This window comes from Oncorhynchus kisutch, linkage group LG4, assembly GCF_002021735.2.
Source record: "Oncorhynchus kisutch isolate 150728-3 linkage group LG4, Okis_V2, whole genome shotgun sequence".
Taxonomy (NCBI): Eukaryota; Metazoa; Chordata; class Actinopteri; order Salmoniformes; family Salmonidae; genus Oncorhynchus; species Oncorhynchus kisutch.
Genome location: NC_034177.2, coordinates 21,231,192 through 21,257,021, shown reverse-complemented (window position 1 = coordinate 21,257,021; position 25,830 = coordinate 21,231,192). Strand labels below are relative to the sequence as shown.

Genomic DNA, 25,830 nt, shown 5'->3' with positions numbered 1-25,830 from the left:
CCCCTTCTTTTCAGCCATAATCATCCAGTAGGCTGTGGCATCCAGGCGCACATCAGGGACTGGAATTGGAGCAGCGGGTCATTTTCTCCTCCTCTCCTCATTCTCACCAGCAATTGTGGAACTGGGACGACCTTTCTTGCACTCCAGACTCTTTCCACTTTTGCATAGGCCTTCAGCGATGTCTGACTTGAAGGTATACAGCTTCATTTCTTCCTTCTTGCTCATACCAGTGCCTTCACAATCACTTCGGGAGAGCAGCCAGGTGGTCACGATGATCATATCCAGGAAGTGGAACACCAGCCGGTGGTACCACTACTTTAATCTGATTTTGTTCCGGTACAGTGCAATCAGTGAGTCAGCAGATACACCCAACCCATATTCTTGTTGTATTCTTTCACACAGCAGGGCAAGGGACTTTGGTGATCATCTTTCACTTGCGATCCCACCTGTCAACCTCGGTAACTGGGAGGTCTCCAGTGTAATCACTCGAAGGGTCACTGAGCAGTTATCGTACTACTTCACAACGTGCAAGGTGGTTTCTCCATCCATGACCATCTTCTGTTCAAAAGATCCACGTCCTGCTCTCTTCAGCTCAGCATCGCACATCAAGTTGACGCCTGGTACTCTGTTGCCACGAACAGTACCAGTGCAGTGAATTCCCTGCTGAGCCAGTGTGAGGACAAGAGGGACACTCGTAAACCAGTTGTCGAAGAAGAGCTTGTAGTTAGTCTTGCTTGGGTATAGGCTGGGCCAGGCAGAGGACAATGTTGCCACTTGCTCCCACATCTGCTAGCTCAGGGGGTTATACAACTCTCCCTGTGTAGATTTCTAAGTTGTGCGGGACACCATCAGAGCCAGCCAAGACGAGCATCTTGTAGCCCCATGTCTTTGGTTTTGATGGCAGGTATTGCTTCAATCTATTTCTTCCCTTGAATGGGACCATCTGCTCATCAACAGCCAGCTTCTCACCCATTGGGATTGACTTCAGTTTTGAGGTTAGATGAGTGATCAGTGGTCACATCTTGTGGAGTGGATAATCTTTTCCTTCTGTCTCTCTTCACTGTTACTGAAGTGCAGGGATTTTGATGGCCTCCCATCTATTCAGTATCATGGTGTCAGCTACTTGGGACATTCGGCAGGCTTCGTTCCAAAACATGTGGGTGCCTGGTAAACCAAACAATGACATGTACACCACAGGACAATGGATCGGATCCGAGCCGGCGACCCAAAACAATGACATCATAAAAGGGGCAAACGAAGCGGTCTTCTGGTCAGGCTCCGGAGACGGGCACATCGCGCACCACTCCCTAGCATACTACTCGCCAATGTCCAGTCTCTTGACAACAAGGTTGATGAAATCCGAGCAAGGGTAGCATTCCAGAGAGTCATCAGAGACTGTAACGTTCTTTGCTTCACGGAAACATGGCTCACTCGAGAGACTCTATCGGAGTCGGTTCAGCCAGCTGGTTTCTTCACACATCACGCCGACAGAAACAAGCATCTTTCTGGTGAGAAGAGGGGCGGGGGGTATGCCTTATGATTAACGAGATGTGGTGTGATCATAACAAGATACAGGAACCCAAGTCCTTCTGTTCACCTGACTTAGAATTCCTCACAATCAAATGTCGACCGCATTATCTACCAAGGGAATTCTCTTCTATTATAATCACAGCCATATATTCCCCCCCCCCCCCCCCCCAAGCAGACACATCGATGGCCCTGAACAAACTTTATTTGACTCTTTGTAAACTAGAAACCACATATCCTGAGGCTGCATTCATTGTAGCTGGGGATTTTAACAAGAATAATCTGAAAACAAGACTCCCTAAATTCTATCAGCATATCGATTGCGCAACCAGGGCTGGTAAAACCCTGGATCATTGTTATTCTAACTTCTGCGACGCATATAAGGCCCTCCCTCGACCTCATTTTGGAAAAGCTGACCACGACTCCATTTTGTTGCTTCCAGCCTACAGACAGAGACTAAAACAAGAAGTTCCCGTACTCAGGTCTGTTCAACGCTGGTCCGACCAATCTGATTCCACGCTTCAAGACTGCTTCGATCACGTGGATTGGAATATGTTCCGCATTGCGTCCAACAACAACATTGACGAATAAGCTGATTCGGTGAGCGAGTTCATTGACGATGTTATACCCACAGCAACGATTAAAACATTCCCAAACCAGAAACTGTGGATTGATGGCAGCATTCGCGCAAAACTGAAAGTGCGAACCACTGCTTTTAACCAGGTTAAGGTGACCGGAAACATGACCGAATACAAACAGTGTAGCTGTTCCCTCCGCAAGGCAATCAAACAAGCTAAGCGTCAGTATAAAGCCAAAGTAGAGTCGCAATTCAACTGCTCAGACACAAGAGGTATGTGGAAGGGTCTACAGTCAATCACGGATTACAAAAAGAAAACCAGCCCCGTCGCGGAACAGGATGTCTTGCTCCCAGACAGACTAAATCACTTTTTTGCTCGCTTTGAGGACAATACAGTGCCACTGACACGGCTGGCTACCAACACCTGCGGACTCTCCTTCACTGCAGCCAACGTGAGTAAAACATTTAAACGTGTTAAACCTCGCAAGGCTGCAGGCCCAGACGGCATCCCCAGCCGCGTCCTCAGAGCAAGCGCAGACCAGCTGGCTGGTGTGTTTACATTCCCACATGCTTCAAGAGGGCCACCATTGTTCCTGTTCCCAAGAAAGCTAAGGTAACTGAGCTAAACGACTACTGCCCCGTAGCACTCACTTCCGTCATCAAGAAGTGCTTTGAGAGACTAGTCAAGGACCATATCACCTCCACCCTACCTGACACCCTAGATCCACTCCAATTTGCTTACCGCCCCAATAGGTCCACAGACAATGCAATCGCAACCACACTGCACACTACCCTAACCCATCTGGACAAGAGGAATGCTGTTCATCGACTACAGCTCAGCATTTAACACCATAGTACCCTCCAAACTCGTCATCAAGCTCGAGACCCTGGGTCTCGACCCCGCCCTGTACAACTGGGTACTGGACTTCCTGACGGGCCACCCCCAGATGGTGAGGGTAGGTAAAAACATCTCCACCCGCTGATCCTCAACACTGGGGCCCCACAAGGGTGCGTTCTGAGCCCTCTCCTTTACTCCCTGTTCACCCACAATGCGTGGCCATGCAGACCTCCAACTCAATCATCAAGTTTGCGGACGACACCACAGTGGTAGGCTTGATTACCAACAACGACGAGACGGCCTACAGGGAGGAGGAAAATAACCTCACACTCAATGTCAACAAAACAAAGGAGATGATTGTGGACTTCAGGAAACAGCAGAGGGAGCACCCCCCTATCCACATCGACGAGACAGTAGTGGAGAGGGTAGTAAGTTTTAAGTTCCTCGGCTTACACATCACGGACAAATTGAATTGGTCCACCCATATAGACAGCGTTGTGAAGAAGGCGCAGCAGCGCCTCTTCAACCTCAGGAGGTTGAACAAATTTGGCTTGTCACCAAAAGCACTCACAAACTTCTACAGATGCACAATCGAGAGCATCCTGTCGGGCTGTATCACCACCTGGTACGGCAACTGCTCCGCCCAGTGAGGTCTGCACAATGCATCACCGGGGGCAAACTACCTGCCCTCCAGGACACCTGCATCACCTGATGTCACAGGAAGGCCATAAAGATCCTCAAGGACAACAACCACCCGAGCCACTGCCTGTTCACCCCGCTATCATCCAGAAGGCGAGGTCAGTACAGGTGCATCAAAGCAGGGACCGAGAGACTGAAAAACAGCTTCTATCTCAAGGCCATCAGACTGTTAAACAGCCACCACTAACATTGAGTGGCTGCTGCCAACACACTGACTCATCTCCAGCCACTTTAATAATGGGAATTGATGTAAAATATATCACTAGCCACTTTAAACAATGATACTTAATATAATGTTTACATACCCTACATTACTCATCTCATATGTATATTTATATACTGTACTCGATATCATCTACTGCATCTTTATGTAAATCATGTATCATTAGCCACTTTAAACTATGCCACTTTGTTTACATACCCTATATTACTCATCTCATATGTATATACTGTACTCAATACCATCTACTGCATCTTGCCTATGCCGTTCTGTACCATCACTCATTCATATATCTTTATGTACATATTCTTTATCCTTTTACACTTGTGTGTATAAGGTAGTAGTTTTGGAATTGTTAGGTTAGATTACTCGTTGGTTATTACTGCATTGTCGGAGCTAGAAGCACAAGCATTTCGCTATACTCGCATTAACATCTGCTAACCATGTGTATGTGACAAATAAAATTAGATTGTATTTTATTTGAAACCGCTCAGGGATTTCATCATGAGGCCAATGGTGACTTCAAACAGTTACATGGAATGGCTGTGATGGGAGAAAACTGAGGATCGATTAACAACATTGTAGGTGCTCCACAAAACTAACCTAAATGACAGAGTGGAAAGAAGGAAGCCTGTACAGAATAAAAATATTCCAAAACATGCAACCTGTTTGCAATAAGGTACTAAAGTAAAACAGCAAAAAACTTGGCAAAGAAATTAACTTTATGTCCTGAATACAAAGAGTTATGTTTGGGGCAAATCCAACAACACATCACTGAGTACCACTCTATAGATTTACAAGCATTGTGGTGGCTGCATCATGTTATGGGTATGCTCGTCATCATTAAGGACTGGGGTGTTTTTAAGGATAAAATGTAGCCAAGAAGACACTGAATGTTCCTGAGTGTCCGAGTTACAGTTTTACCTTAATTCTGCTTGAAAATCTATGGCAAGACCTAAAAATGGTTGTCTAGAAATGATCAACAACCACTTTGACAGAGCTTGAAGAATTTAGAAAATAATAATGGTCAAATGTTGCACAATCCAGGTGTGGAAAACTAGTAAAGGCTTACCCAGAAAGACTCACAGCTGCAATCACTGCCAAAGGTGATTTTTAAATGTATTGTCATAGGGGGGTCAATACTTATCTAATCAAGACATGCTATATATACAAAAGTATGTGGACACCCCTTCAAATGAGTGGATTTGGCTATTTCAGCCACACCCATTGCTGATAGATGTATAAAATCCAGCACACAGCCATACAGTCTCCATAGACAATCAATGGCAGTAGAATGGCCTTACTGAAGAGCTCAGTGACTTTCAGCGTGGCACCGTCATAGTTTGCCACCTTTCCAACAAGTCAGTTCATCAAATTTCTGCTCTGCTAGAGCTGCCCCAGTCTACTGTACAGTAAGTGCTGTTGTTGTGAAGTGGAAACATCTAGGAGCAACAACGGCTCAGACGTGAAGTGGTAGGCCACACAAGCTCACAGAACGGACCGCCGAGCGCTGAAGCGCATAAAAATCACCTGTCCTTGGTTACAACACTCACTACCGAGTTCCAAACTGCCTCTGGAAGCAAGGTCAGCACAAGAACTGTTCGTCGGGAACTTTATGAAAGGGGTTTCCATGGCCGAGTAGCTGCACACAAGCCTAAGATCACCATGTGCAATGCCAAGCGTTGGCTGGACTGGTGTTAAGCTCGCCGCCATTGGACTCTGGAGTGATGAATCACGCTTCACCTTCTGGCTGTTCAATGGACCAATCTGGGTTTGGGATAGGCCAGGAGAATGCTACCTGCTCGAATATATATATAGTGCCAACTGTACAGTTTGGTGGAGGAGGATTAATGGTCTGGGGCTGTTTTTCATGGTTCGGGCTAGGCTCCTTAGTTCCAGTGAAGGGAAATCTTAATACTACAGCATAAAATTACATTCTAAACAATTCTGTGCTTCCAACTTTGGGGAAGGCCCTTTCCTGTTTCAGCATGACAATGCCCCCATGCACAAAGCGAAGTCCATACAGAAATAGTTTGTTGAAGAACTTGACTGGCCTGCACAGAGCCCTGACCTCAAGCCCATCGAACACCTTTGGGATGAATTGGAACGCCAACTGCGAGCCAGGCCTAATCGCCCAACATCAGTGCCCGACCTTAATAATGATTGTGGCTGAATGGAAGCAAGTCCCTGCAGCAATGGTCCTTCCAGAAGCCTTCCAGAAGAGTGGAGGATGTTATAGCAGCAAAGGGGGACCAACTCCATATTAATGCCCATGATTTGGGAATGAGCTGTTCGACGAGCAGGTGTCCACATACGTTTGGTCATGTAGTGTATATTAGTGCTTTATTTTTCATCTTTATTTATATATATATTTTTACATATGTTTGAATTTTTCTTCCACTTTGATAAGAGTATTTTGTGTATATCGTTGACAACAAATTACAATTAAATACATTTTAATCCCACTTTGTAATAACAAAATGTGGCAAAGTCAAGTGTGAATACTTTCTGAAGGCACTGTATTACTGCACTATAGGAGCTAGAAACACAAGTATTCCTCTACACCTGCGATAACATCTTCAAATCATAGCTTTAACCAAAAATACTGAATACTGTATAAACTCCTAATTTCCCCTAGTTGCTCCCTGATACTGTATTGTGACCCAGAAAACAAGATGATTATCTCTCCAAGATAATTTTAAAAACTACATTTGAGAGGGCCAGGAACAAGAAACAAGAGGAGCCAAACAGTAGATGACAGAAGCAGAGTTGGAGGTACTGTTCTCATCTGTGCTCCTTTGTTCTCAACATTAGCCAGATGCTGCAATTAGACAACAAAGCCGGACCAATTACTGCAACCCAGGGGGACGTGCTGCTACGGACTGAATAACACACTGCCAGATCACAGAGGATCTAAGAAGCAATATACTTATAGAGCAATGTTCTCCTTCTTAAGAGACATGACCACGTGCTTTGATGATCTGTGAGGACACTGAGACTGAGTGACACTGGCAGTGACAGGAATTTTCCTGAGTTTGTGACTTAACCAGGGAAAACTCCAGGCCATAGTTATAACTTATGTCTATGGCCCTGAATTTTCACCTGGTCATTGTAAATTGGCCCAGCATCCTCCGGGTTTGGCCGGGGTAGGCCGCCATTGTAAATAAGAATTTGTTCTTATTAACTGACTTGCCTAGTTAAATAAAGGTTCAATAAAAATGATTTTCTTTTTTTGTTAAATGGCTTAGACCTCATTGACAGCCTGGGATGAGTTGGAAGGTGTACCTACCTTCTCCTGGTACTGGCGCCGGGATGAGTCCAGGGACTGGATAAGGGCGGTGGCGTGGCCGATGAACATGGCGTAGCAGGTGGCTCCCACGATCATACTGAGCATGGTCAACCAGATATCAGACATGCTCTCTGGGGCTTGGCGCCCATAACCGATACACAGCATGTGACTCATGGCTTTGAACAGGGCAAAGGAGTACAGCTCGCTCCACGAGTCATTCTGTTGGGAGAGAAAGAGCAGGGTTTCTATTACAAAAGAGTGCATTATAGAGAAAGAGTAACACTGCAATAAAACCACATTTTCAATATCACTGTGCCGAAACAAGACTACGGTCAACCTAAAACTCTCAAATTCTAAGGCTTCAGTGAGAAATGAAAAGATAGTGGAAAGACAGAGAGAGAAAGATGGAGATAGAGAGAGAGGCAATCAAAGAAAGTGTGTGAAAGAAAGCTGCAATCCCCCTTCTGTAGTAGCTAAGACATTATGACTCCATTGTGCTAGCTAGCTGCTTGTTGAAGGCCTAATCACTCCAGCACAGTGCTGTTGGTTCAGGTGTAGAAGGCCACTTCAGACTGGGCTCTAATGAGGAGCCACTCTGCCTTTGATTTGTCTATACAGTGAGACTAGAGAAATGTTAAACACTCTCTCCTCAGCCCGCTAACAGCAACACTGACTAAAAAACGCTGCCTGGCTACAGGTTTAATCCTTTAGAGTGATGTCACTGCTTCTACTCAGCTAATTGTAGGACTGTTGGTTCGGAGTTAGACTGTCCTGGCTGTACAAAGCAGAGCCAAAGAGAGCAGTCCCAACTGTCATTGATTGACTCCTTCTGGATTGGATTGTATCCGTTTTGAATTTCACTCGACCCCATTTGCATTCCATTAAAAATTATTTAGTTGGGAAATGGTTCAGGGGGAAATAAAGGGAAATGTGAGGGAGGCATCAGATTGTTTTAAAATGTGACGGAGGGACGTGGATGGAAGGAAATAACGGGACGGTGATAGATAGGTGCTGATCTTGGGGGCACTCAGCACTGCCCCCCCAGGTTGGGGGCACTCAGCACTGATCTTGGGGGCATACACACTGCCGGATGTGTATGCATGTGTGCTCATATGGCCCTTCCTCTCTCTCTCTGTGCTAGGGGCAGCTTCAGCCCCCGACCTGGTCCCAACGCCTTGGGTGCGTGACAGAGGCAGAGCTCTCTCTCTCTCAAATCAATTTAAGGGCTTTATTGGCATGGGAAACATATGTTAACATTGCCAAAGCAAGAGAACTAAACAATAAACAAAAGTGGAATAAACAATACAAATGAACAGTAAACATTACACTCACAAAAGTTCCAAAACAATAAAGACATTACAAATGTCATATGTGCAAATAGTTAAAGTACAAAAGGGAAAATAAATAAACATAAATATGGGTTGTATTTACAACGGTGTTGTTCTTCACTGGTTGCACTTTTCTTGTGGCAACAGGTCACAAATCTTGATGCTGTGATGGCACACCCTGGTATTTCACTCAATAGATATGGAAGTTTATAACAATTGGGTTTGTTTTCTAATAGCCTTCTAGTTTGATAATAGCATTCTAGTTTGGTCAGTTAGTTTGGTCAGTTTTTTTCTTAATTATTTCCAATGTGTCAAGTAATTCTCTTTTTGTTTTCTCATGATTTGGCTGGGTCTAATTGTGTTATATTCTCCAGGACCAGCTTGCTTAGGGGACTCTTATCCAGATTAATATTTCTGTAGGTGATGGCTTTGTTATGGAAGGTTTGGGAATCGACTCCTTTTACGTGGTTGTAGAATTTAAAGTCTCTTTTCTGGATTTTGATCATTAATGGATATCGGCCTAATTCTGCTCTGCATGCATTATTTGGTGTTTTACATTGTATATAGAGGATATTTTTGCAGAATTCTACATGCAGTCTCAATTTGGTGTTTGTCCCATTATTGGTTGGTGAGTGGACCCCTGACCTCACAACCAATAAAGGGCAATGGGTTCTATAAATGATTCAAGTATTTTTAGCCTGACCCTAATTGGTAGGTCAAATTTTATGTTCCTTTTGATGGCATAGTAGGCCCCTCTTGCCTTGTCTCTACGATCGGTCACAGCTTTGTGGAAGTTATGTGTGGCGCTGATGTTTAGACCAAGGTATGTATAGTTTTTGTGTCCTCCAGGACAATGGTGTCTAGATGGTATTTGTATTTGTGGTCCTGGCAACTTGACCTTTTTTGGAACACCACGATTTTTGTCTTACTGTCAGGGCCCAGATCTGACAGAATCTGTGCAGAACCTGTAGGTGCTGCTGTGGGCCCTCCTTGTTTGGGGACAGAAGCACCAGATCATCAGCAAACAGTAGACACTTGACTTCAGATTCTAGTAGGGGGAGGAAGGGGGCTGCAGTTCTTGCCAATTCATTGATATATATTTTGAAGAGGGTGAAGTTTAAGCTGCATCCCTGTCTCACCCCACCGCCCTGTGGAAAGAAATGTGTGTGTTTTTTTTGCCAATTTTAACTGCATACTTGATGTTTGTGTACGTGGGTTTTATAATGTTGGATGTTTTCCCCCAACGCCACTTTCCATCAATTTGTACAGCAGACCCTCAAGCCAAATTGAGTCAAAAGCTTTTTTGAAATCAACAAAGCATGAGAAGACTTTACCTTTGTTTTGGTTTGTTTGTCAATTAGGGTGTGCAGGGTGAATAAGTGGTCTGTTGTAAGGTAATTTTGTAAAAAGCCAGTTTGACATTTGCTCAGTACATTGTTTTCATTGAGGAAATGTGTGAGTCTGCTGTTAATGATAATGCAGAGGATTTTCCCAAGGTTGCTCTCTCTCTCTAACTCTCTCTCTGGTCTATCAGCATGCTGCCTACAGAGTGTGCCTGCCAGGCAAACACCAGCAGCAGCCCCTCACAAAGCTCTGAGATGGAAATAAACACGGCACATTCATGCACACACATACACTATGTGCAAGGAAACACACACATCCATCTAATGGAAGATGAAGCCCCAATAAATAAAAAATCTATCAGTATGATGTATACTCACAATCACCAGGCCTATTTGACATATGAGTTTAGGTAGCTAATAACTGTGCCAGAGCCAGAGGTAACGGTACAAACATGGATGAAAAAGGGAGGCATGTTGTAGCGAGCTGCTCTGGCTCGGCACGCTCGCTGTAGCTTATCTGAATTTACAGTATTTTATACTAACGTCTCTATGCTGCCTCACACACACACACACACACACACACACACACACACACACACACACACACACACACACACACACACACACACACACACACACACACACACAAACACAGACACACACACACAGACACACACACACACCCACACACACACACACACCCACACACACACACACACACACACAGAGTGTCTGTGATCTATAAACCCAGTCCCCAGTGCAGATGACTGAACAACCTCCACTGCACTGACACATTCATTTCCTATGTGTCTCGGTAGGACAATACCATATATGTGTGTGTGTGTGTGTGTGTGTGTGTGTGTGTGTGTGTGTGTGTGTGTGTGTGTGTGTGTGTGTGTGTGTGGGTGTGTGTGTCTGTGTTTGTGTGGGTGGGTGGGTGTGTGTGTGTGTGTGTGTGTGGCACCACGCCAGTACTGCAGCCACAGAGCCAGGCAGCTGACAGTAATGCTGATCTATTAACAGAGAACAAGCATCCATCTCTACAGGTATGGGAGTGGAGCCCCACTGGGATCAAATAAGAAAACATGGGGGAGTACACTGGGCCACCAAGTCCCCCAATCCCCATAGCAATAAAATCAACAGACAGCCTGCATGGTGTTTAGACTAGAACAGGTGAGTCTCTCTATATATTCTGTACAGACTCTGATTCTCATAAGGCACTGGCTCTGAGGAAGACTGTGGAATGTGGGTGGTGCTCAATTTATGAAATTATCTCTGATGATCTGTTCCAAGATCCTGGAGGGAGGTGCGAGGTACAAGGAGAAGGGGGTTCATGGTGTGTGTGGGTGTGTGAGGGTGCATGCCTGCGTGGTTGTGTGCATGCAGGTGGTCGTGGATGTGTGTGTGTGTGTGGGTAATGGTTGCTGTGGCTCGGAGTTTATGTGTAACCTCTTCAGCTACATTTACCATATTAGCTGCCTTAACTGGTATGGGCATTTTTGCCAACCCTAAGGGCCAGGTGTAGGCATGGTAGGATGCTTGAAATATTAATGATCAGCTACTCTGTGTGTGTGTGTGTGTGTGTGTGTGTGTGTGTGTGTGTGTGTGTGTGTGTGTGTGTGTGTGTGTGTGTGTGTGTGTGTGTGTGTGTGTGTGTGTGTGTGTGTGTGTGTGTGTGTGTGTGTGTGCGAGCGAGCAAGTGAGTGTGTTCTTGTCTGATGCTGCAGGGGTTGAAGATAAAGAGACAGTGATATAACACACACATCAGTCAAGTATACTTTGTGTGTGTGTGTGTGTGTGTGTGTGTGTGTGTGTGTGTGTGTGTGTGTGTGTGTGTGTGTGTGTGTGTGTGCATGCACACGTGCGCACGCGTGTGTAAGTGCATATGTCATTCATATGAGTAATTGTATTTCCCATGGCTGTTCTGCGTCCTCTAACCGGATGATCCCTGGCAAGGGATTCAGATTACTCTACCCAGATCCAGGTATTTATTATAATTCCATTGATCTAAGACCTATACAGTATACAGTACATCAAATGAAAGCACCTGGCCCTGACTTACATAACAGAGGGAACATTTTTTATTTGATTTAATTTGATCAGCCTGCTGTAAACTTAAATCCTGGCTTATAGCAGAACAGTCTGTGTCAATGGTCAGATCAGGGAGGGTCAGGTAACGCATACTAACATGATGACTGACTGTTTGATGGAGAGACCTTCTGGCAATTCTCTCCCACAGGGCCTAAAGCTAGTCGGCAGAAAGCCTCTCACACCTGAGTCTACAACAAGAACTCAAAGGGTTAAGTTTAGGTCCAAGTGGTTAAAGTTAGGGCTATGGCTTGGGGAAGGCATAAAACAAAAATGTGTGTGTATTTCTCTCTGTTCTCTGAGCAGCATGGAGGTTGCAGAGCTTGCCGTGTAGGGGATGCGGGATGCAGTGAGTAGTCAGGCAGCCACTCAAAGTGAACAAGTCTCGAGTGACATGGAGATGGATCATTTAACGCTGCGTCTTTCATTTGAAGCCAATCGCCTCTGGAGAGATGATGACCTTGATTGCTGGGAGATGCCTGCTCTCAGGCTGCGACTGATCACCCGGACAACTGTTCTCAGGGAAACTGGCGCGGAGTACACACAGAGAGAGCCCAGCTCTGAGCAACGTAAAGGGACCGAGATGCGTGTGTTCGTGTGTGTGTTTTTCATGTATTTTTTTAATTTAACCTTCATTTTGGCAGGGTGTCATGCTGAGACCAAGGTCCCTTTTACAGATTCCTGTACACACATCAATACACAATACACATCAATATTCCGATTCACATCAACACACATTAATATAGACATTAATCTTCATAGGCTAGGTTGTAGCAATCTCTTGATGGGTACTGGGAAAAATGTTGTATCATGTAGTAGCCTAAACCTATCGATGTTACATTGAGCTGGGCTAGTGGGATATGAATGATAGTCATCCAATATGCTGTAATAAAAATAAGGCTATGTTCAAGTGTAGGAAAGGATGAAACAGAGTCTGTCTGTGCCACCAGTAAGTACAGATAGTATGATAAATCCCCTCGCACAGTCCCTGCAGCCGGATAACTTTCTCATAGCTTATGGAAGGAAATGCTGTAGGAACGCTCAACCGGTGCTCATTCAGCCGACAGAAACTTTCAACCGGTTCTCCCCCATTAAGCAGCGAGTCGAAGTCCGAGGCCGAGCCTTCTCTGGTCTCTACTCCTCCCATTACGGGGTCTGGGACTCCGAAGCCTCCCACCATTAGCTCTGACAAATTGAAAACCCTAGTCATCGGCGACTCCATTACCCGCAGATTTAGACTTCAAATGAATCATCCAGCGATCATACATTGTTTACCAGGGGGCAGGGCTACCGACGTTAAGTATAATCTGAAGATGGTGCTGGCTAAAGCTAAAACTGGCGAGTGTAGAGACTATAGGGATATTGTTATCCACGTCGGCACCAAAGATGTTAGGATGAAACAGTCAGAGGTCACCAAGCTTAGCTTCAGCGTGTAAATCAGCCAGAAAGATGTGTCGTCATCGAGTAATTGTCTCTGGCCCCCTACCAGTTAGGGGGAGTGATGAGCTCTACAGCAGAGTCTCACAACTCAAACGCTGGCTGAAAACTGTTTTCTGCCCCTCCCAATAGGTAGAATTTGTAAATAATTGGCCCTCTTTCTGGGACTCACCCACAAACAGGGCCGCCCCCAGGTGGTAAAGGTAGGTAACAACACACCCGCCACGCTGATCCTCAACACAGGGGCCCCTCAAGGGTGCGTGCTCAGTCGCCTCCTGTACTCTCTGTTCACTAATGACTGCACGGCCAGGGACGACTCCAACACCATCATCAAGTTTTGCCGATGACACAACAGTGGTAGGCCTGATCACTGACAATAATGAGACATCCTATAGGGAGGAGGTTAGAGACCTGGCTGTGTGGTGCCAGGACAACAACCTCTCCCTCAACGTGATCAAGACAAAGGAGATGATTCTGGACTACAGGAAAAAGAGGACCGAGCATGCCCCCATTCTCATCGACGGGGCTGCAGTGGAGCAGGTTGAGAACTTCAAGTTCCTTGGTGTCCACATCACCAACAAACTAACATGGTCCGAGCACACCAAGACAGTTGTGAAGAGGGCACGACAAAACCTATTCCCCCTCAGGAGACTGAAAAGATTTGGCATGGGTCCTCAGATCCTCAAAAGGTTCTACAGCTGAACCATCGAGAGCATCCTGACTCGTTGCATCACTGCCTGGTATGGCAACTGCTCGGCCTCTGACTGCAAGGCACTACAGAGGGTAGTGCGAACAGCCCAGTACATCACTGGGGCCAAGCTTCCTGCCATCCAGGACCTCTATACGAGGTGGTGTCAGAGGATGGCCCTAAAAATTGTCAAAGACTCCAGCCACCCTAGTCATAGACTGTTCCCTCTGCTTGCCGTGTGGCAAGCAGCACTATTCAGCAAGCGGTACTGTTCTCTCTGCTACCGCAGGGCAAGCGGACAAGGCTCCGCTGATAGCCAGGTGTAGCAGTGGTAAGGTTTTGGGACTGCTGTTGGGACAGATTTATGTTGGTCCTAACAGTTTGTGGGTACCGTTTGTCACCGTTATAGTGTGATTCATGTATTGTTTAGTGTTGTGTTGTGTAGTGATTTTGCTGGCATGCACACCTCAATATATATATTTTTTGCCCCACCAATATTTATATGCTAAAATTGCCGCAGCTCCTACATAACCTTCTGTCTTCAGTATCCAGAGAAAATGTAACACATCATACTTTCGGAGATGCAAACATTAACGTAAAATACCAAACGTATGTCCTGTGAGTCCAGTCTGGTGTACGGGAACAGGCCCCTAGAGTACGGAATGGATCTAAAATCTAGAGCAGGGTTGTCAAACATACAGTCCGCGGGGAAAACAAAACCCAGTATACTTTTAAATTACTAAAACCAAATCGAAACTGTAGAAATTATAGTGGACTTAAATTCATACAGTCTCTTGACTGTGTCCAGCTCACAATAATCACAGAAATGAAAGCTAGACAGTCAGGGAGCGAAAATTCAAAAAACGATTGATACAGGACTATGTTTAGCAAATTTGGACCGCGAGGAAATGTAACCTATTTTCAGTGCAGCCCTCCGGACCTCATTGAAGACAGAATGTGGCCCTCGGGGGAAATTTGTTTGACACTCCCGCTCTAGAGTGTGTATTAATGCCGCGTTCAAAACAGCTGGGAAAGGGGAACTCGGAAATCCTCGATATCTAACTTCAGTGCATTCAAAACAACTGAGAACTCAGACTGGGAAAAATCGATTTCAGCGGTATTCCACCTCTGAATTCCAACTCGAGAATTTGGGCCTCTTTCGCGAGCGCCACTTTCTGACCTGAAGATCACTGACATCATGATTTGACCTATTATTTTTCTGAGTTCCCAGTTGTTTTGAACATGGCATTAGCAGCACTTACCACCATCTTGTTAAGGGAGACCCAGCAGTCCTGGGGGAAATCCTGCAGCATGGGAACCAGGAACTGTAAACAGCCATCCCAGTGACACAGCAGCAACATCATACCAATCAGGTTGAAGATACGCATCACTGCACTGGCCAGGTCATAGGTCATATGGAAGATCTGTCACGAGAGGGACAGAAAGAGAGGACAGTCAGTGGTGTGTAACACCTTATTCATTCACCATTTCACATGGATTTAGCTTACGTTAACAAAGACAATGAACACATGATAATAAATATTTTAAAGATGGAGCCAGATTACATTATTTGCATTATCTGGTTACAACAGGATATGGACAGGATTTGGATTCATGATTGGATTAGTTATCGAAATTCAGTAAGTAAGTTTGCCGATACCGATTATGCACAGTTGCTTTTCTGAACACACAGCTGTTGCATTTTCGTAAGTTACCTTGAGAAATGAAGCACACCAAATAACTTCTGCGATGATGACACTAATTTCCTGCACTCATCAGGCACTAATAGCTCTGTTGAGATGAACATGATCAAGAGAGATACAGTAAGTGTGGAATGTCAAAAATGTCAATCAATCAGACATAAGACAGCTATCCTCCCTCATTCTCCCTTCCTTCCCTTCCTCCACCCACCTCTCCTCCTCTCCCTCCCTCCCCTTTCCTTCCCTCTCCAAGACCAAGGCTTGTCCTATTATGGTGAGTGTTTGTTTAGAACACCCAGCCCTGTGTGATGCACTGGTGTTGTGGTCACAGCCTTGTAAACACTTCTCAGCTGTGGCCCTTTGGCTGTGGTCAAAGGGCCTGTCTCCCTATCGTGCAAATGTGCATGCGTGTGTGTTCCAGAAAACCCCTGCAGGAGAACCAATTAAGCCCCCAAAAACATAAGACCAAAAGGCTACCACACCTGAGACAGGAGAAGTTGCCCTATATAGTAACTAGGCCATTAACACCCCTCTACGAAGACAGAGGAGAGAAGAGATGCTCCCGACTGTTGTTTACAATGTAGAGCTCCAACAGAGTGTGAGCCAGGCGATTCAGTCATCAGACCCCACTCACGCCAACCCGTGGGTTTAAAGCTCAACTGAATGCAAAATTAGAACCTGCTCTGATATACAACAGAAGGCTGGAATGTATCCCTTTGCTGTTTCTCCAAGTGACTGTATTGGAAGATCTTTGGTGAAAAAGGCCAAGCAAGCATCCTTTTGTATCACCTCTTTCCAGCTTTGTCTCAAAAGCCCTACAATTAAAAACAAACTCCCTGTGTTACCGAGGCACCTGTGTTTCCTGTGTTTGGGTGGTACTGTATGTGGGTGTTTTTCAAGGTGCCTGCACAGCTGTTTCTGCTTGTGTATAATTTACCCGCAGTGCACACATATCTAAATAAATGCAGTGGCTTGTCACTGTTAAAATGTAGTGTTTTGTAACACTAAAACACTAAAACTAGTGGTAACTGAGCTGCCAATACCTTAAAGGAGACAGCACCTTAACTTTGCTGGAGGATTGAAACACATGGTTGTGAGGGTATTGGGACAGATTTAAGGTGTACTGAAACATTCACCCTGAGGTGTTCTGAAATATGAAATGGTACCACACACCACATAATCAGGAGATGTGCAACACCTTGCCAGAGGCTGGGAAAAGTTTAAAAACACTATTATGGTGTTTCAAGTCCTGTGTACTGCAGAATTAGATCCCTTCTCTTTTGGTGTTGTTCCCTCCTGTTATTGTAAATTCCCTGCTCTTATATGGTGCATTTACAAACTCCTCATTGGTAATTCCAAAATGTCAAAGTACTATGCTCAAGCAAGGGACACAAAAATATATCGTTTTGCAAAAATAAAAATAAAACATTTTTTCCATGATAATAATTGTGTACTAAATACTTTTTTCATGTCATGATTGAAGGTTAAAATGCTTGATCATTTATTTTCTAATTATCAAATGACCACAAAACATTAACAGGTCTTTTCCATTTTATATTGATAAAGTAGGACAGTTCAAAAACTTGTAAGGTATTTATCACATTATTCTTCAAAATCAACAGAAATGTGGCATAAAATCAAATCAAATGTTATTGGTCACATACACATATTTAGCAATGTTATTGCGGGTGTAGTGAGATGCTTGTGTTCCTAGCTCCAAAAGTGCAGTAATATCTAACAATTCACAACAATACACACAAATCTAAAAGTAAAATAATGGAATTAAGAAATATATACAGTAGAATAGAATACAGTATATACATATGAAATGAACAAAGCAGTATGTAAACATTATTAAAGTGACCAGTGATTCCACATCTATGTATATAGGTGCAGGGTTGAGTAACTGGGTGGTAGCTGGCTAGTGATGGCTATTTAACAGTATGATGGCCTTGAGATAGAAGCTGTTTTTCAGTGTCTCGGTACCAGCTTGAATACACCTGTACTGACCTCGCCTTCTGGATGATAGTGGGGTGAACAGGCCGTGCCTTGATGATCTTTTTGGCCTTCCTGTGACATCGGGTGCTGTGGGTGTCCTGGAGGGCAGGCAGTCTGCCCCCGTTGATGCGCTGGGCAGAGCGCACCACCCTTTGGTTGCATGCGGTGCAGTTGCCGTACCAGGCAGCCCGACAGGATGCTTTCAATTGTGCATCTGTAAAAGGGTCTTAGGGGCCAAGCCAAATTTCTTCAGCCTCCTGAGGTTGAAGAGGTGCTGTTTGGCCTTCTTCGCTAAACTGTCTGTGTGGGTGGACCATTTCAGATGGTCAGTGATGTGTACACTGAGGAAATTAAAGCTTTCCACCTTTCCAATGTGGATAGAGACGTGCTCCCTCTGCTTTTTCCTGAAGTCCACGATCATCTCCGTAATTTTGTTGACGTTGAGGGAGAGGTTATTTTCCTGGCACCACTCCGCCAGGTCCCTCACCTCCTCCCTGTAGGATGTCTCTTCATTGTTGGTAATCAGGCCTACTATGGTTGTGTCATCTGCAAACTTGATAATTGAGTTGGAGACATGTATGGCCACACAGTCATGGGTGAACAGGGACTACAGGAGGGGGCTGAGTATGCACCCTTGTGGGGCCCCAGGGTTGAGGATCAGTGAAGGGGAGGTGTTGTTTCCTACCTTCACCACTTGGGGGCGGCCCGTCAGAAAGTCCTGATGAGCTTGGAGGGTACTATGGTGTTGAAGGCTGAGCTATAGTCAATTAACAGCATTCTTACATTGGTATTCCTTTTGTCCAGATGGGATTGGGCAGTGTGCAGTGCAATGGCGATTGCATCGTCTGTGGATCTATTCGGGCGATAAGCAAATTGAAGTGGGTCTAGGGTGTCAGGTAAGGTAGAGGTGATTTGATCCTTAACTAGCCTCTCAAAGCACTTCATGATGACAGAAGTGAGTGCTACAGGGCGATAGTAAGTTAGTTCAGTGTTTCCTTATCCCAGCAGACTGGCGTTTGCCTGTTTGATTGCCTTATGGAGGGAATAACTACACACTTTGTATTTGACCATATTCCCAGTCACCTTTCCATGGTTAAATGCGGTGGTTTGCGCTTTCAGTTTAGCACGAATGCTGCCTAGTATCCATGGTTTCTGATTTGGGTAGGTTTTAATAGTCACAGTTGGAAAAACATGCCTTATACACTTCCTGATGAACTCAGTCACCATGTTTGTGTATACATCAATGTTATTATCCGAGGCTACCCGGAACATATCCCAGTCCATATAATCAAAACAATCTTGAAGCATGGATTCCGATTGGTTAGACCAGCATTGAATAGACCTTAGCACGGGTACTTCCTGTTTGAGTTTCTGCCTATAGGAAGGGAGGAGCAAAATGGAGCTGTGATCTGATTTGCCGAAGGAAGGGCAGGGGAGGGCATTGTCGGCATCCCGGAATAGAGAATATTAGTGGTTGAGTGTTTTTCCAGCACGGCTACTACAGTCAGTCAATGTGTTGATAGAACTTCGGTAGCGTTTTCCTCAAATTTGCTTTGTTAAAATCCCCACCTACAATAAATGCGGCCTCAGGATATGTGGTTTCCAGTTTGAAGAGAAACAATATTTATAAATCAATCAATGCTCCAAGAAACACACCTGCTCCAAAAACACTTATATAGTCATTTCTACAAGCTGCTGCTTTCTCATCAGCCCCAAACAAAACTGAAGCTGTAATCATAATGATACTAATAAACTTTCTTGGGTAGAGGCGAAGACAAAGAAGGCAGAATCAATTTCCTTAAATGTATCCATAATGGAAAGAAAATTGCCTTTATTAATGAGTATACTCCAAATTCATATGATCCAATGTTTTTGGATTCTCTGAACAGCATATTGTTAGAATTAACTGAATTCCATCTGGTTATTGAGAAAGGCATGAATGCCATTTTGGACATTCAAAACAAATTTCATAAGACCAACTACAACCAAGGCTCTTCAGTATATACTCTCTGATTACAACCTTATTGATGCCTGGTGAGCACATAATCCTGAATCAAAAGAGTGCACTTATTACTCAAACAGCCATAAATCTTTCTCACGAATTGATTGCATAGTATTATCTACACCTCTATTTCTATCTTCAACATATGAGCTTGTCTGACCACTACGCTTACTACTGACAACTTCACATTTCGCAATCTCCTAAAGATGGCATTTCAACATTTCATTACTACAGAATCAAACATTCTTTGATCGATTTGAAATGTGACTAAATTAATTCATAATGATCAATAAAAATTAAGTCGATGACCCCTGGATACTATGGGATGCTGCCAAAGGTTTTATTAAAAATAATGCAAATGTTGTTAACTGCGTTACAGCGTGCTCAACAAACTCTTTTCAGACCAGGTAGCTATTACTCTTTCCAAAGTCAAGACAGAACATATTTATTGATCAGGCAGAGAGCAGAATTTGCCATCCATCAAGTTAGACTCAACCATTACTTCCATGGTAATTGTCCCAGTTGTTTACTGGCCAACACACTATGCAGTAATGATCAATTAACTGATTGAATCTATTGAATCTGGAACAGGGGAATTACTGTCAGAACCCAAATTCATCAGCAAAGATTCTCAAGCTTCTATAAAGAACTGTACAACTCTGATTGTAAATCCACACCAAGCCAGACTAGGTACTTTCTAAAATAATTACGAACTCTTCTTCTCTCAACGGAGGAAGCCACCTTGCTGAGAGCCTAAATCTCTCTCAATGAATTAAAAAGGGGATTGGATAGCATGAATAAAGGCAAATCGCCTGGATGGGGCGGTAATTTCTTCCTGGGGTCTATTTAAAATGTTGGAATCAATTAGGTCCACTATTGCTCAAAATGATTAATATAGCAGTTCACAAAGGTTCATTTGGGAGAGATGTGAATAGAGCACTAATTTCACTTTTATGAAAAAAAGGTAAGGATACCACCCAGTGTTTTCCAAAATGTTGTCGCCTCGAGACTTACCCAAATTAGGCCACACAGACCAAGCGGGTTTGTTATAAAGTGTTTATACTCGGATAACCTCTGTCGACTATTACATATCTTAGATTCTTCATCAGAAACAACAGCTCCTTGGGCTGTATCTCTTGATGCAGAAAAAGCTTTCGATAGACTAGAATGGTCATACCTCTTGGTCTGTCTTGGAACATATGGGTATTGGCTCCAATTTCATTAATATGATTCAAATACTTTTTGCTAAACCCTCAGCCATACTGTATATTCCTTAAACAATGTAAACTAAGCTGTGGTCCTATTACTACTCACACAATTTATATTTGGCACAAAATTTTAAAACAATGTAACTGGGAATCTAAATGGCATGCCCATACTGAAATATTACACAATAATGCTTTTCAATCTCGAGGGTGGCCTTTTGCATCCCCACAATGGTCTAAATGTGCAATCCATACCCATGCCAATATCATGGACAGTAATGGTTTGAGAACATCCCAAGATTTGAAAGATACATACACATTACCAGGCAACTCCTTTTTTTTATATTTACAACATACACTATATATACAAAAGGAAGTTTGACACACCCTCAAATTCGTGGATTGGGCTATTTCAGCCACACCTGTTGCTGACAGGTGTATACAATCAAGCACACAGCCATGCAATCTCCATTGCCTATCTGGCAGTCCAACGGACAAATCTGAGAACGCTGTCTGCCCGAATGCATAGTGCAAACTGTAAAGTTTGGTGGAGGAATTGGTGGTCTGGGGCTGTTTTTCATGGTTCAGGCTAGGCCCCTTAGTTCCAGTGAAGGGAAATCTTAATGCTACAACATACAATGACTTTCTAGACGATTCTGTGCATCCAACTTTGTGGCAACAGTTTGGGGAAGGTCATTTCCTGTTTCAGCACGACAATGTCCCTGTGCACAAAGCGAGGTCCATACAGAAATGGTTTGTCGAGATCGGTGTGGAAGAACTGGACTGGCTCTGCATAGAGCCCTTACCTCAACCCCATTGAACACCTTTGGGATGAGTTGGAACACCAACTGCGAGCCAGACCTAATCGCCCAACTACACTGCCTGACCTCAGTAATGCTCTTGTGGCTGATTGGAAGCAAGTCCCTGCAGCACTGTTCCAACATCTAGTGGAAAGCCTTCCCTATAGTGTAAGCTTTTAAAGATGCAAAGGAGGGACCTACTTCATATTAATCCACATACTTTTGGTCATGTAGTGTAGGTAAACTATGCTGGTCTATGGAGTCCCTTGGGAAACCCAACTACCGAACCATCCAATGATGGGATTCATAAATAAATTATCTGGGCTCCCGAAATTAATGAGCTCTATAATATCAATCAATCAATCGAATGTATTTATAAAGCCCTTCTTACATCAGCTGATGTCACAAAGTGCTGTACAGAAACCCAGCCTAAAACCACAAAATGCAAGCAATGCAGGTGTAGAAGCACAGTGGCTAGAAAAAACTCCCTAGAAAGGCCAGAACAAACCTAGAGAGGAACCAGGCTATGGCCAGTCCTCTTCTGGCTGTACTGGGTGGAGATTATAACAGAACATGGCCAAGATGTTCAAATGTTCATAGATGACCAGCAGGGTCAAGTAATAATAATCACAGTGGTTGTCAAGGGTGCAACAGGTCAGCACCTCAGGAGTAAATGTCAGTTGGCTTTTCATAGCCAATCTCTACCGCTCCTGCTGTCTCTAGAGAGTTGAAAACAGCTGGTCTGGGACAGGTAGCACATCTGGTGAAATGGTCAGGGTTCCATAGCCGCAGGCAGAACAGTTGAAACTGGAGCACCAGTACGGCCAGGTGGACTGGGGACAGCAAGGAGTCATCAGGCCAGGTAGTCTGTCATGATGACTCCAATATATAAACAACTTTTGGAAAGCTCATATTCTGAGCTAGCCATTAAAACATCATATTCTGAGCTAGCCATTAAAGCCTCCTATGGCTTGGGGGCAGTATTGAGTAGCTTGGATGAATAAGGTGCCCAGAGTAAACTGCCTGATACTCAGGCCCAGAAGCTAAGATATGCATATTATTAGTAGGTATGGATAGGAAACACTCTGAAGTTTCTAAAACTGTTTGAATGATGTCTGTGAGTATAACAGAACTCATATGGCAGGCAAAAAAACTGAGAAAAAATCCACCAGGAAATGGGAAATCTGAGGTTTGTAGTTTTTCAACTCTTTGCCTATCCAAGATACAGTGTAAATTTGGTCCGATTGTACTTCCTAAAGCTTCCACTAGATGTCAACAGTCTTTAGAACCTTGTTTCAGGCTTCTACTGTGAAGGAGGAGAGAATAAGAGCTGATTGAGTAAGGGGTCTGCCAGAAGGCCATGAGCTCAGTCAGGCGCGCTCACGTGAGAGGTAGCTGCGTTCCATTGCATTTCTAAAGATTTATGTTAAAAACATCCTAAAGATTGATTCTATACATCGTTTGACATGTTTCTACGAACTGTAATATAATTTTTTTACTTTTCGTCTGGCCTGCGCGTCGTGAATTTGGATTTGTGAACTTAAGGTGCGAACAAAAAGGAGGTATTTGGACATAAATGATGGACTTTATCGAACAAATCAAACATTTATTGTGGAACTGGGATTCCTGGGAGTGCATTCTGATGAAGATCATCAAAGGTAAGTGAATATTTATAATGCTATTTATGACTTCTGTTGACTCCACAACATGGCGGATATCTGTATGGCTTGTTTTGGTCTCTGAGCGCTGTTCTTAGATTATAGCATAGTGTGCCTTTTCGGTAAAGCTTTTTTGAAATCTGACACAGAGGTTGCATTAAGGAGAAGTTTATTTAAAGTTCCATGCATAACACTTGTATCTTTTATCATGTTTATTATGAGTATTTCTGTAAATTGATGTGGCTCTCTGCAAAATCACTGGATGTTTTGGGAGCAAAACATTACTGAACGTAACGCGCCAATGTAAACTGAGATTTTTGGATATAAATATGAACTTTATCGAACAAAACATACATGTATTGTGTAACATGAAGTCCTATACTGTCATCTGATGAAGATCGTCAAAATGTTAGTGATTAATTTGATCTATATTTCTGCTTTTTGTGACTCCGCTCTTTGGCTGGAAAAATGGCTGTATTTTTCTTTGACTAGGTATTGACCTAACAGAATAAGATGGTGTGCTGTCGTCGCAAATACTTTTTGAAATCGGACACTGTGGTGGGATTAACAACAAGTTTATCTTTAAAATGGTGTAAAATACTTGTATGTTTCAGGAATTTTAATTATGAGATTTCTGTTGTTTGAATTTGGCGCCCTGCACTTTCACTGGCTGTTGTCATATCGATCCCTTTAACGGGATCTCAGCCGTAAGAAGTTAACCTCTCTGGGATCGTTCGGGACGCTAGCGTCCCATCTAGCCAACAGCCAGTGAAATTGCAGGGCGCCAAATTCAAAACAACAGAAATCTCATAATTCAAATTCCTCAACCATACAAGTATTTTACACCATTTTAAATATACACTTCTCGTTAATCCAACCACAGTGTCCGATTTCAAAAAGGCTTTTCGGCGAAAGCAGAACATATCATTATGTTAGGTCAGCAACTAGTCACAGAAAGCATTTAGCCATTTTCCAACCAAAGAGAGGTGTCACAAAAAGCAGAAATATAGATCAAATGAATCACTAACCCTTGACGATCTTCATCAGATGACACTCCCAGGACTCAATGTTACACAATACATGTATGTTTTGTTAGATCAAGTTCATATTTATATCCAAAAACCTCAGTTTACATTGGCGCCATGTTCAGAAATGCCTCCAAAACATCCGGAGAAATTGCAGAGAGCCACATCAAATAACAGAAATACTCATCATAAACTTTGATGAAAGATACATGTTTACATTAAACTAAAGATAAACTTGTTCTTAATGCAACCGATGTGTCAGATTTCAAAAAACCTTTTTGGCAAAAGCACGATATTCAATCATCTGAGAACAGGTTCAGCCACAAAAGCAAGCCATACAGTTACCCGCCAAATTGTGGAGTCAACAAAAGTCATAAATAGCATTATAAATCTTCACTTACTTTTGCTGATCTTCATCGGAATGCACTCCCAGGACTCCCACTTCCACAAGAAATTTTAGTTTTGTTCGATTACATCCATATTTATGTCCAAATACCTCCGTTTTGATCACGCGTTTAGTTCACTATTCCAAAGGCACAATGCGCGAGGGCAAAATCCAGACAAAAAGTCAAAAGAGTTCCATTACAGTTTGTAGAAACATGTCAAACAATGTTTACAATCAATCCTTAGGGTCTTTTTATAATAAATCTTCAAACATATTCCAACCGGACAATAGCGTATTCATTACAGAGGAAAAAGAAGGAACGGTGTGCCCGAGTGACCGCGCAGTAAACAACTGATTGGCCTCAGCCTAGTCCACTTGTTGAAACAGCTCTTATTCGACACCCTTCCACAATAGAAGCCTCAACAACTTTCTCAAGACTGTTGACGTCTGCTGGAAGCCGTGGGAAGTGTAATCTGGCCCCATAGACACAGCATATTGGATAGGCAATCATTTAAATGAAACTACAAACCTCATATTTCCCACTTCCTGGTTGGATTTGTCTCAGGTTTTCACCTGCCATATGAGTTCTGTTATACTCACAGACATCATTCAAAAAGTTGTAGAAACTTCAGAGTGTTTTCTATCGAATACTACTTAACATATGCATATACTGTATTAGCATCTGGGACAGAGTAGCAGGCAGTTTACACTGGGCACCTTATTCATCCAAGCTACTTAATACTGCCCCACTGTCACCAAGAAGTTAAACGACCACAAAAAAACATCTGGGTCAGATGGTTTAGACCCTTTCTTCTTTAAGGTTGCTGCCCCTATCATTGCCAAGCCTATCTCTGACCTTTTCATGTGCTTATCATGTGCTTTCACCCATGGAATTAGCTGTTAGGGTGTCAAAGGTTAGGGGGGGTAGGAGGACCTGAAATATTCTGCTTTTACAAAATGTGATGTTGTTTTCAAATGAAACACAATACCTTGCTCTTGTTAAAGCTTTTAGAATGTATTAGT

The 25,830-nt window shown here is 43.6% G+C and overlaps 1 pseudogene; it reads right to left on the bottom strand.

Annotated features, from left to right (window-relative positions):
* The window catches only part of LOC109888554 (potassium/sodium hyperpolarization-activated cyclic nucleotide-gated channel 2-like), a 111,986-nt pseudogene that overhangs the window by 52,847 nt on the left and 33,309 nt on the right, over nucleotides 1–25,830 (bottom strand).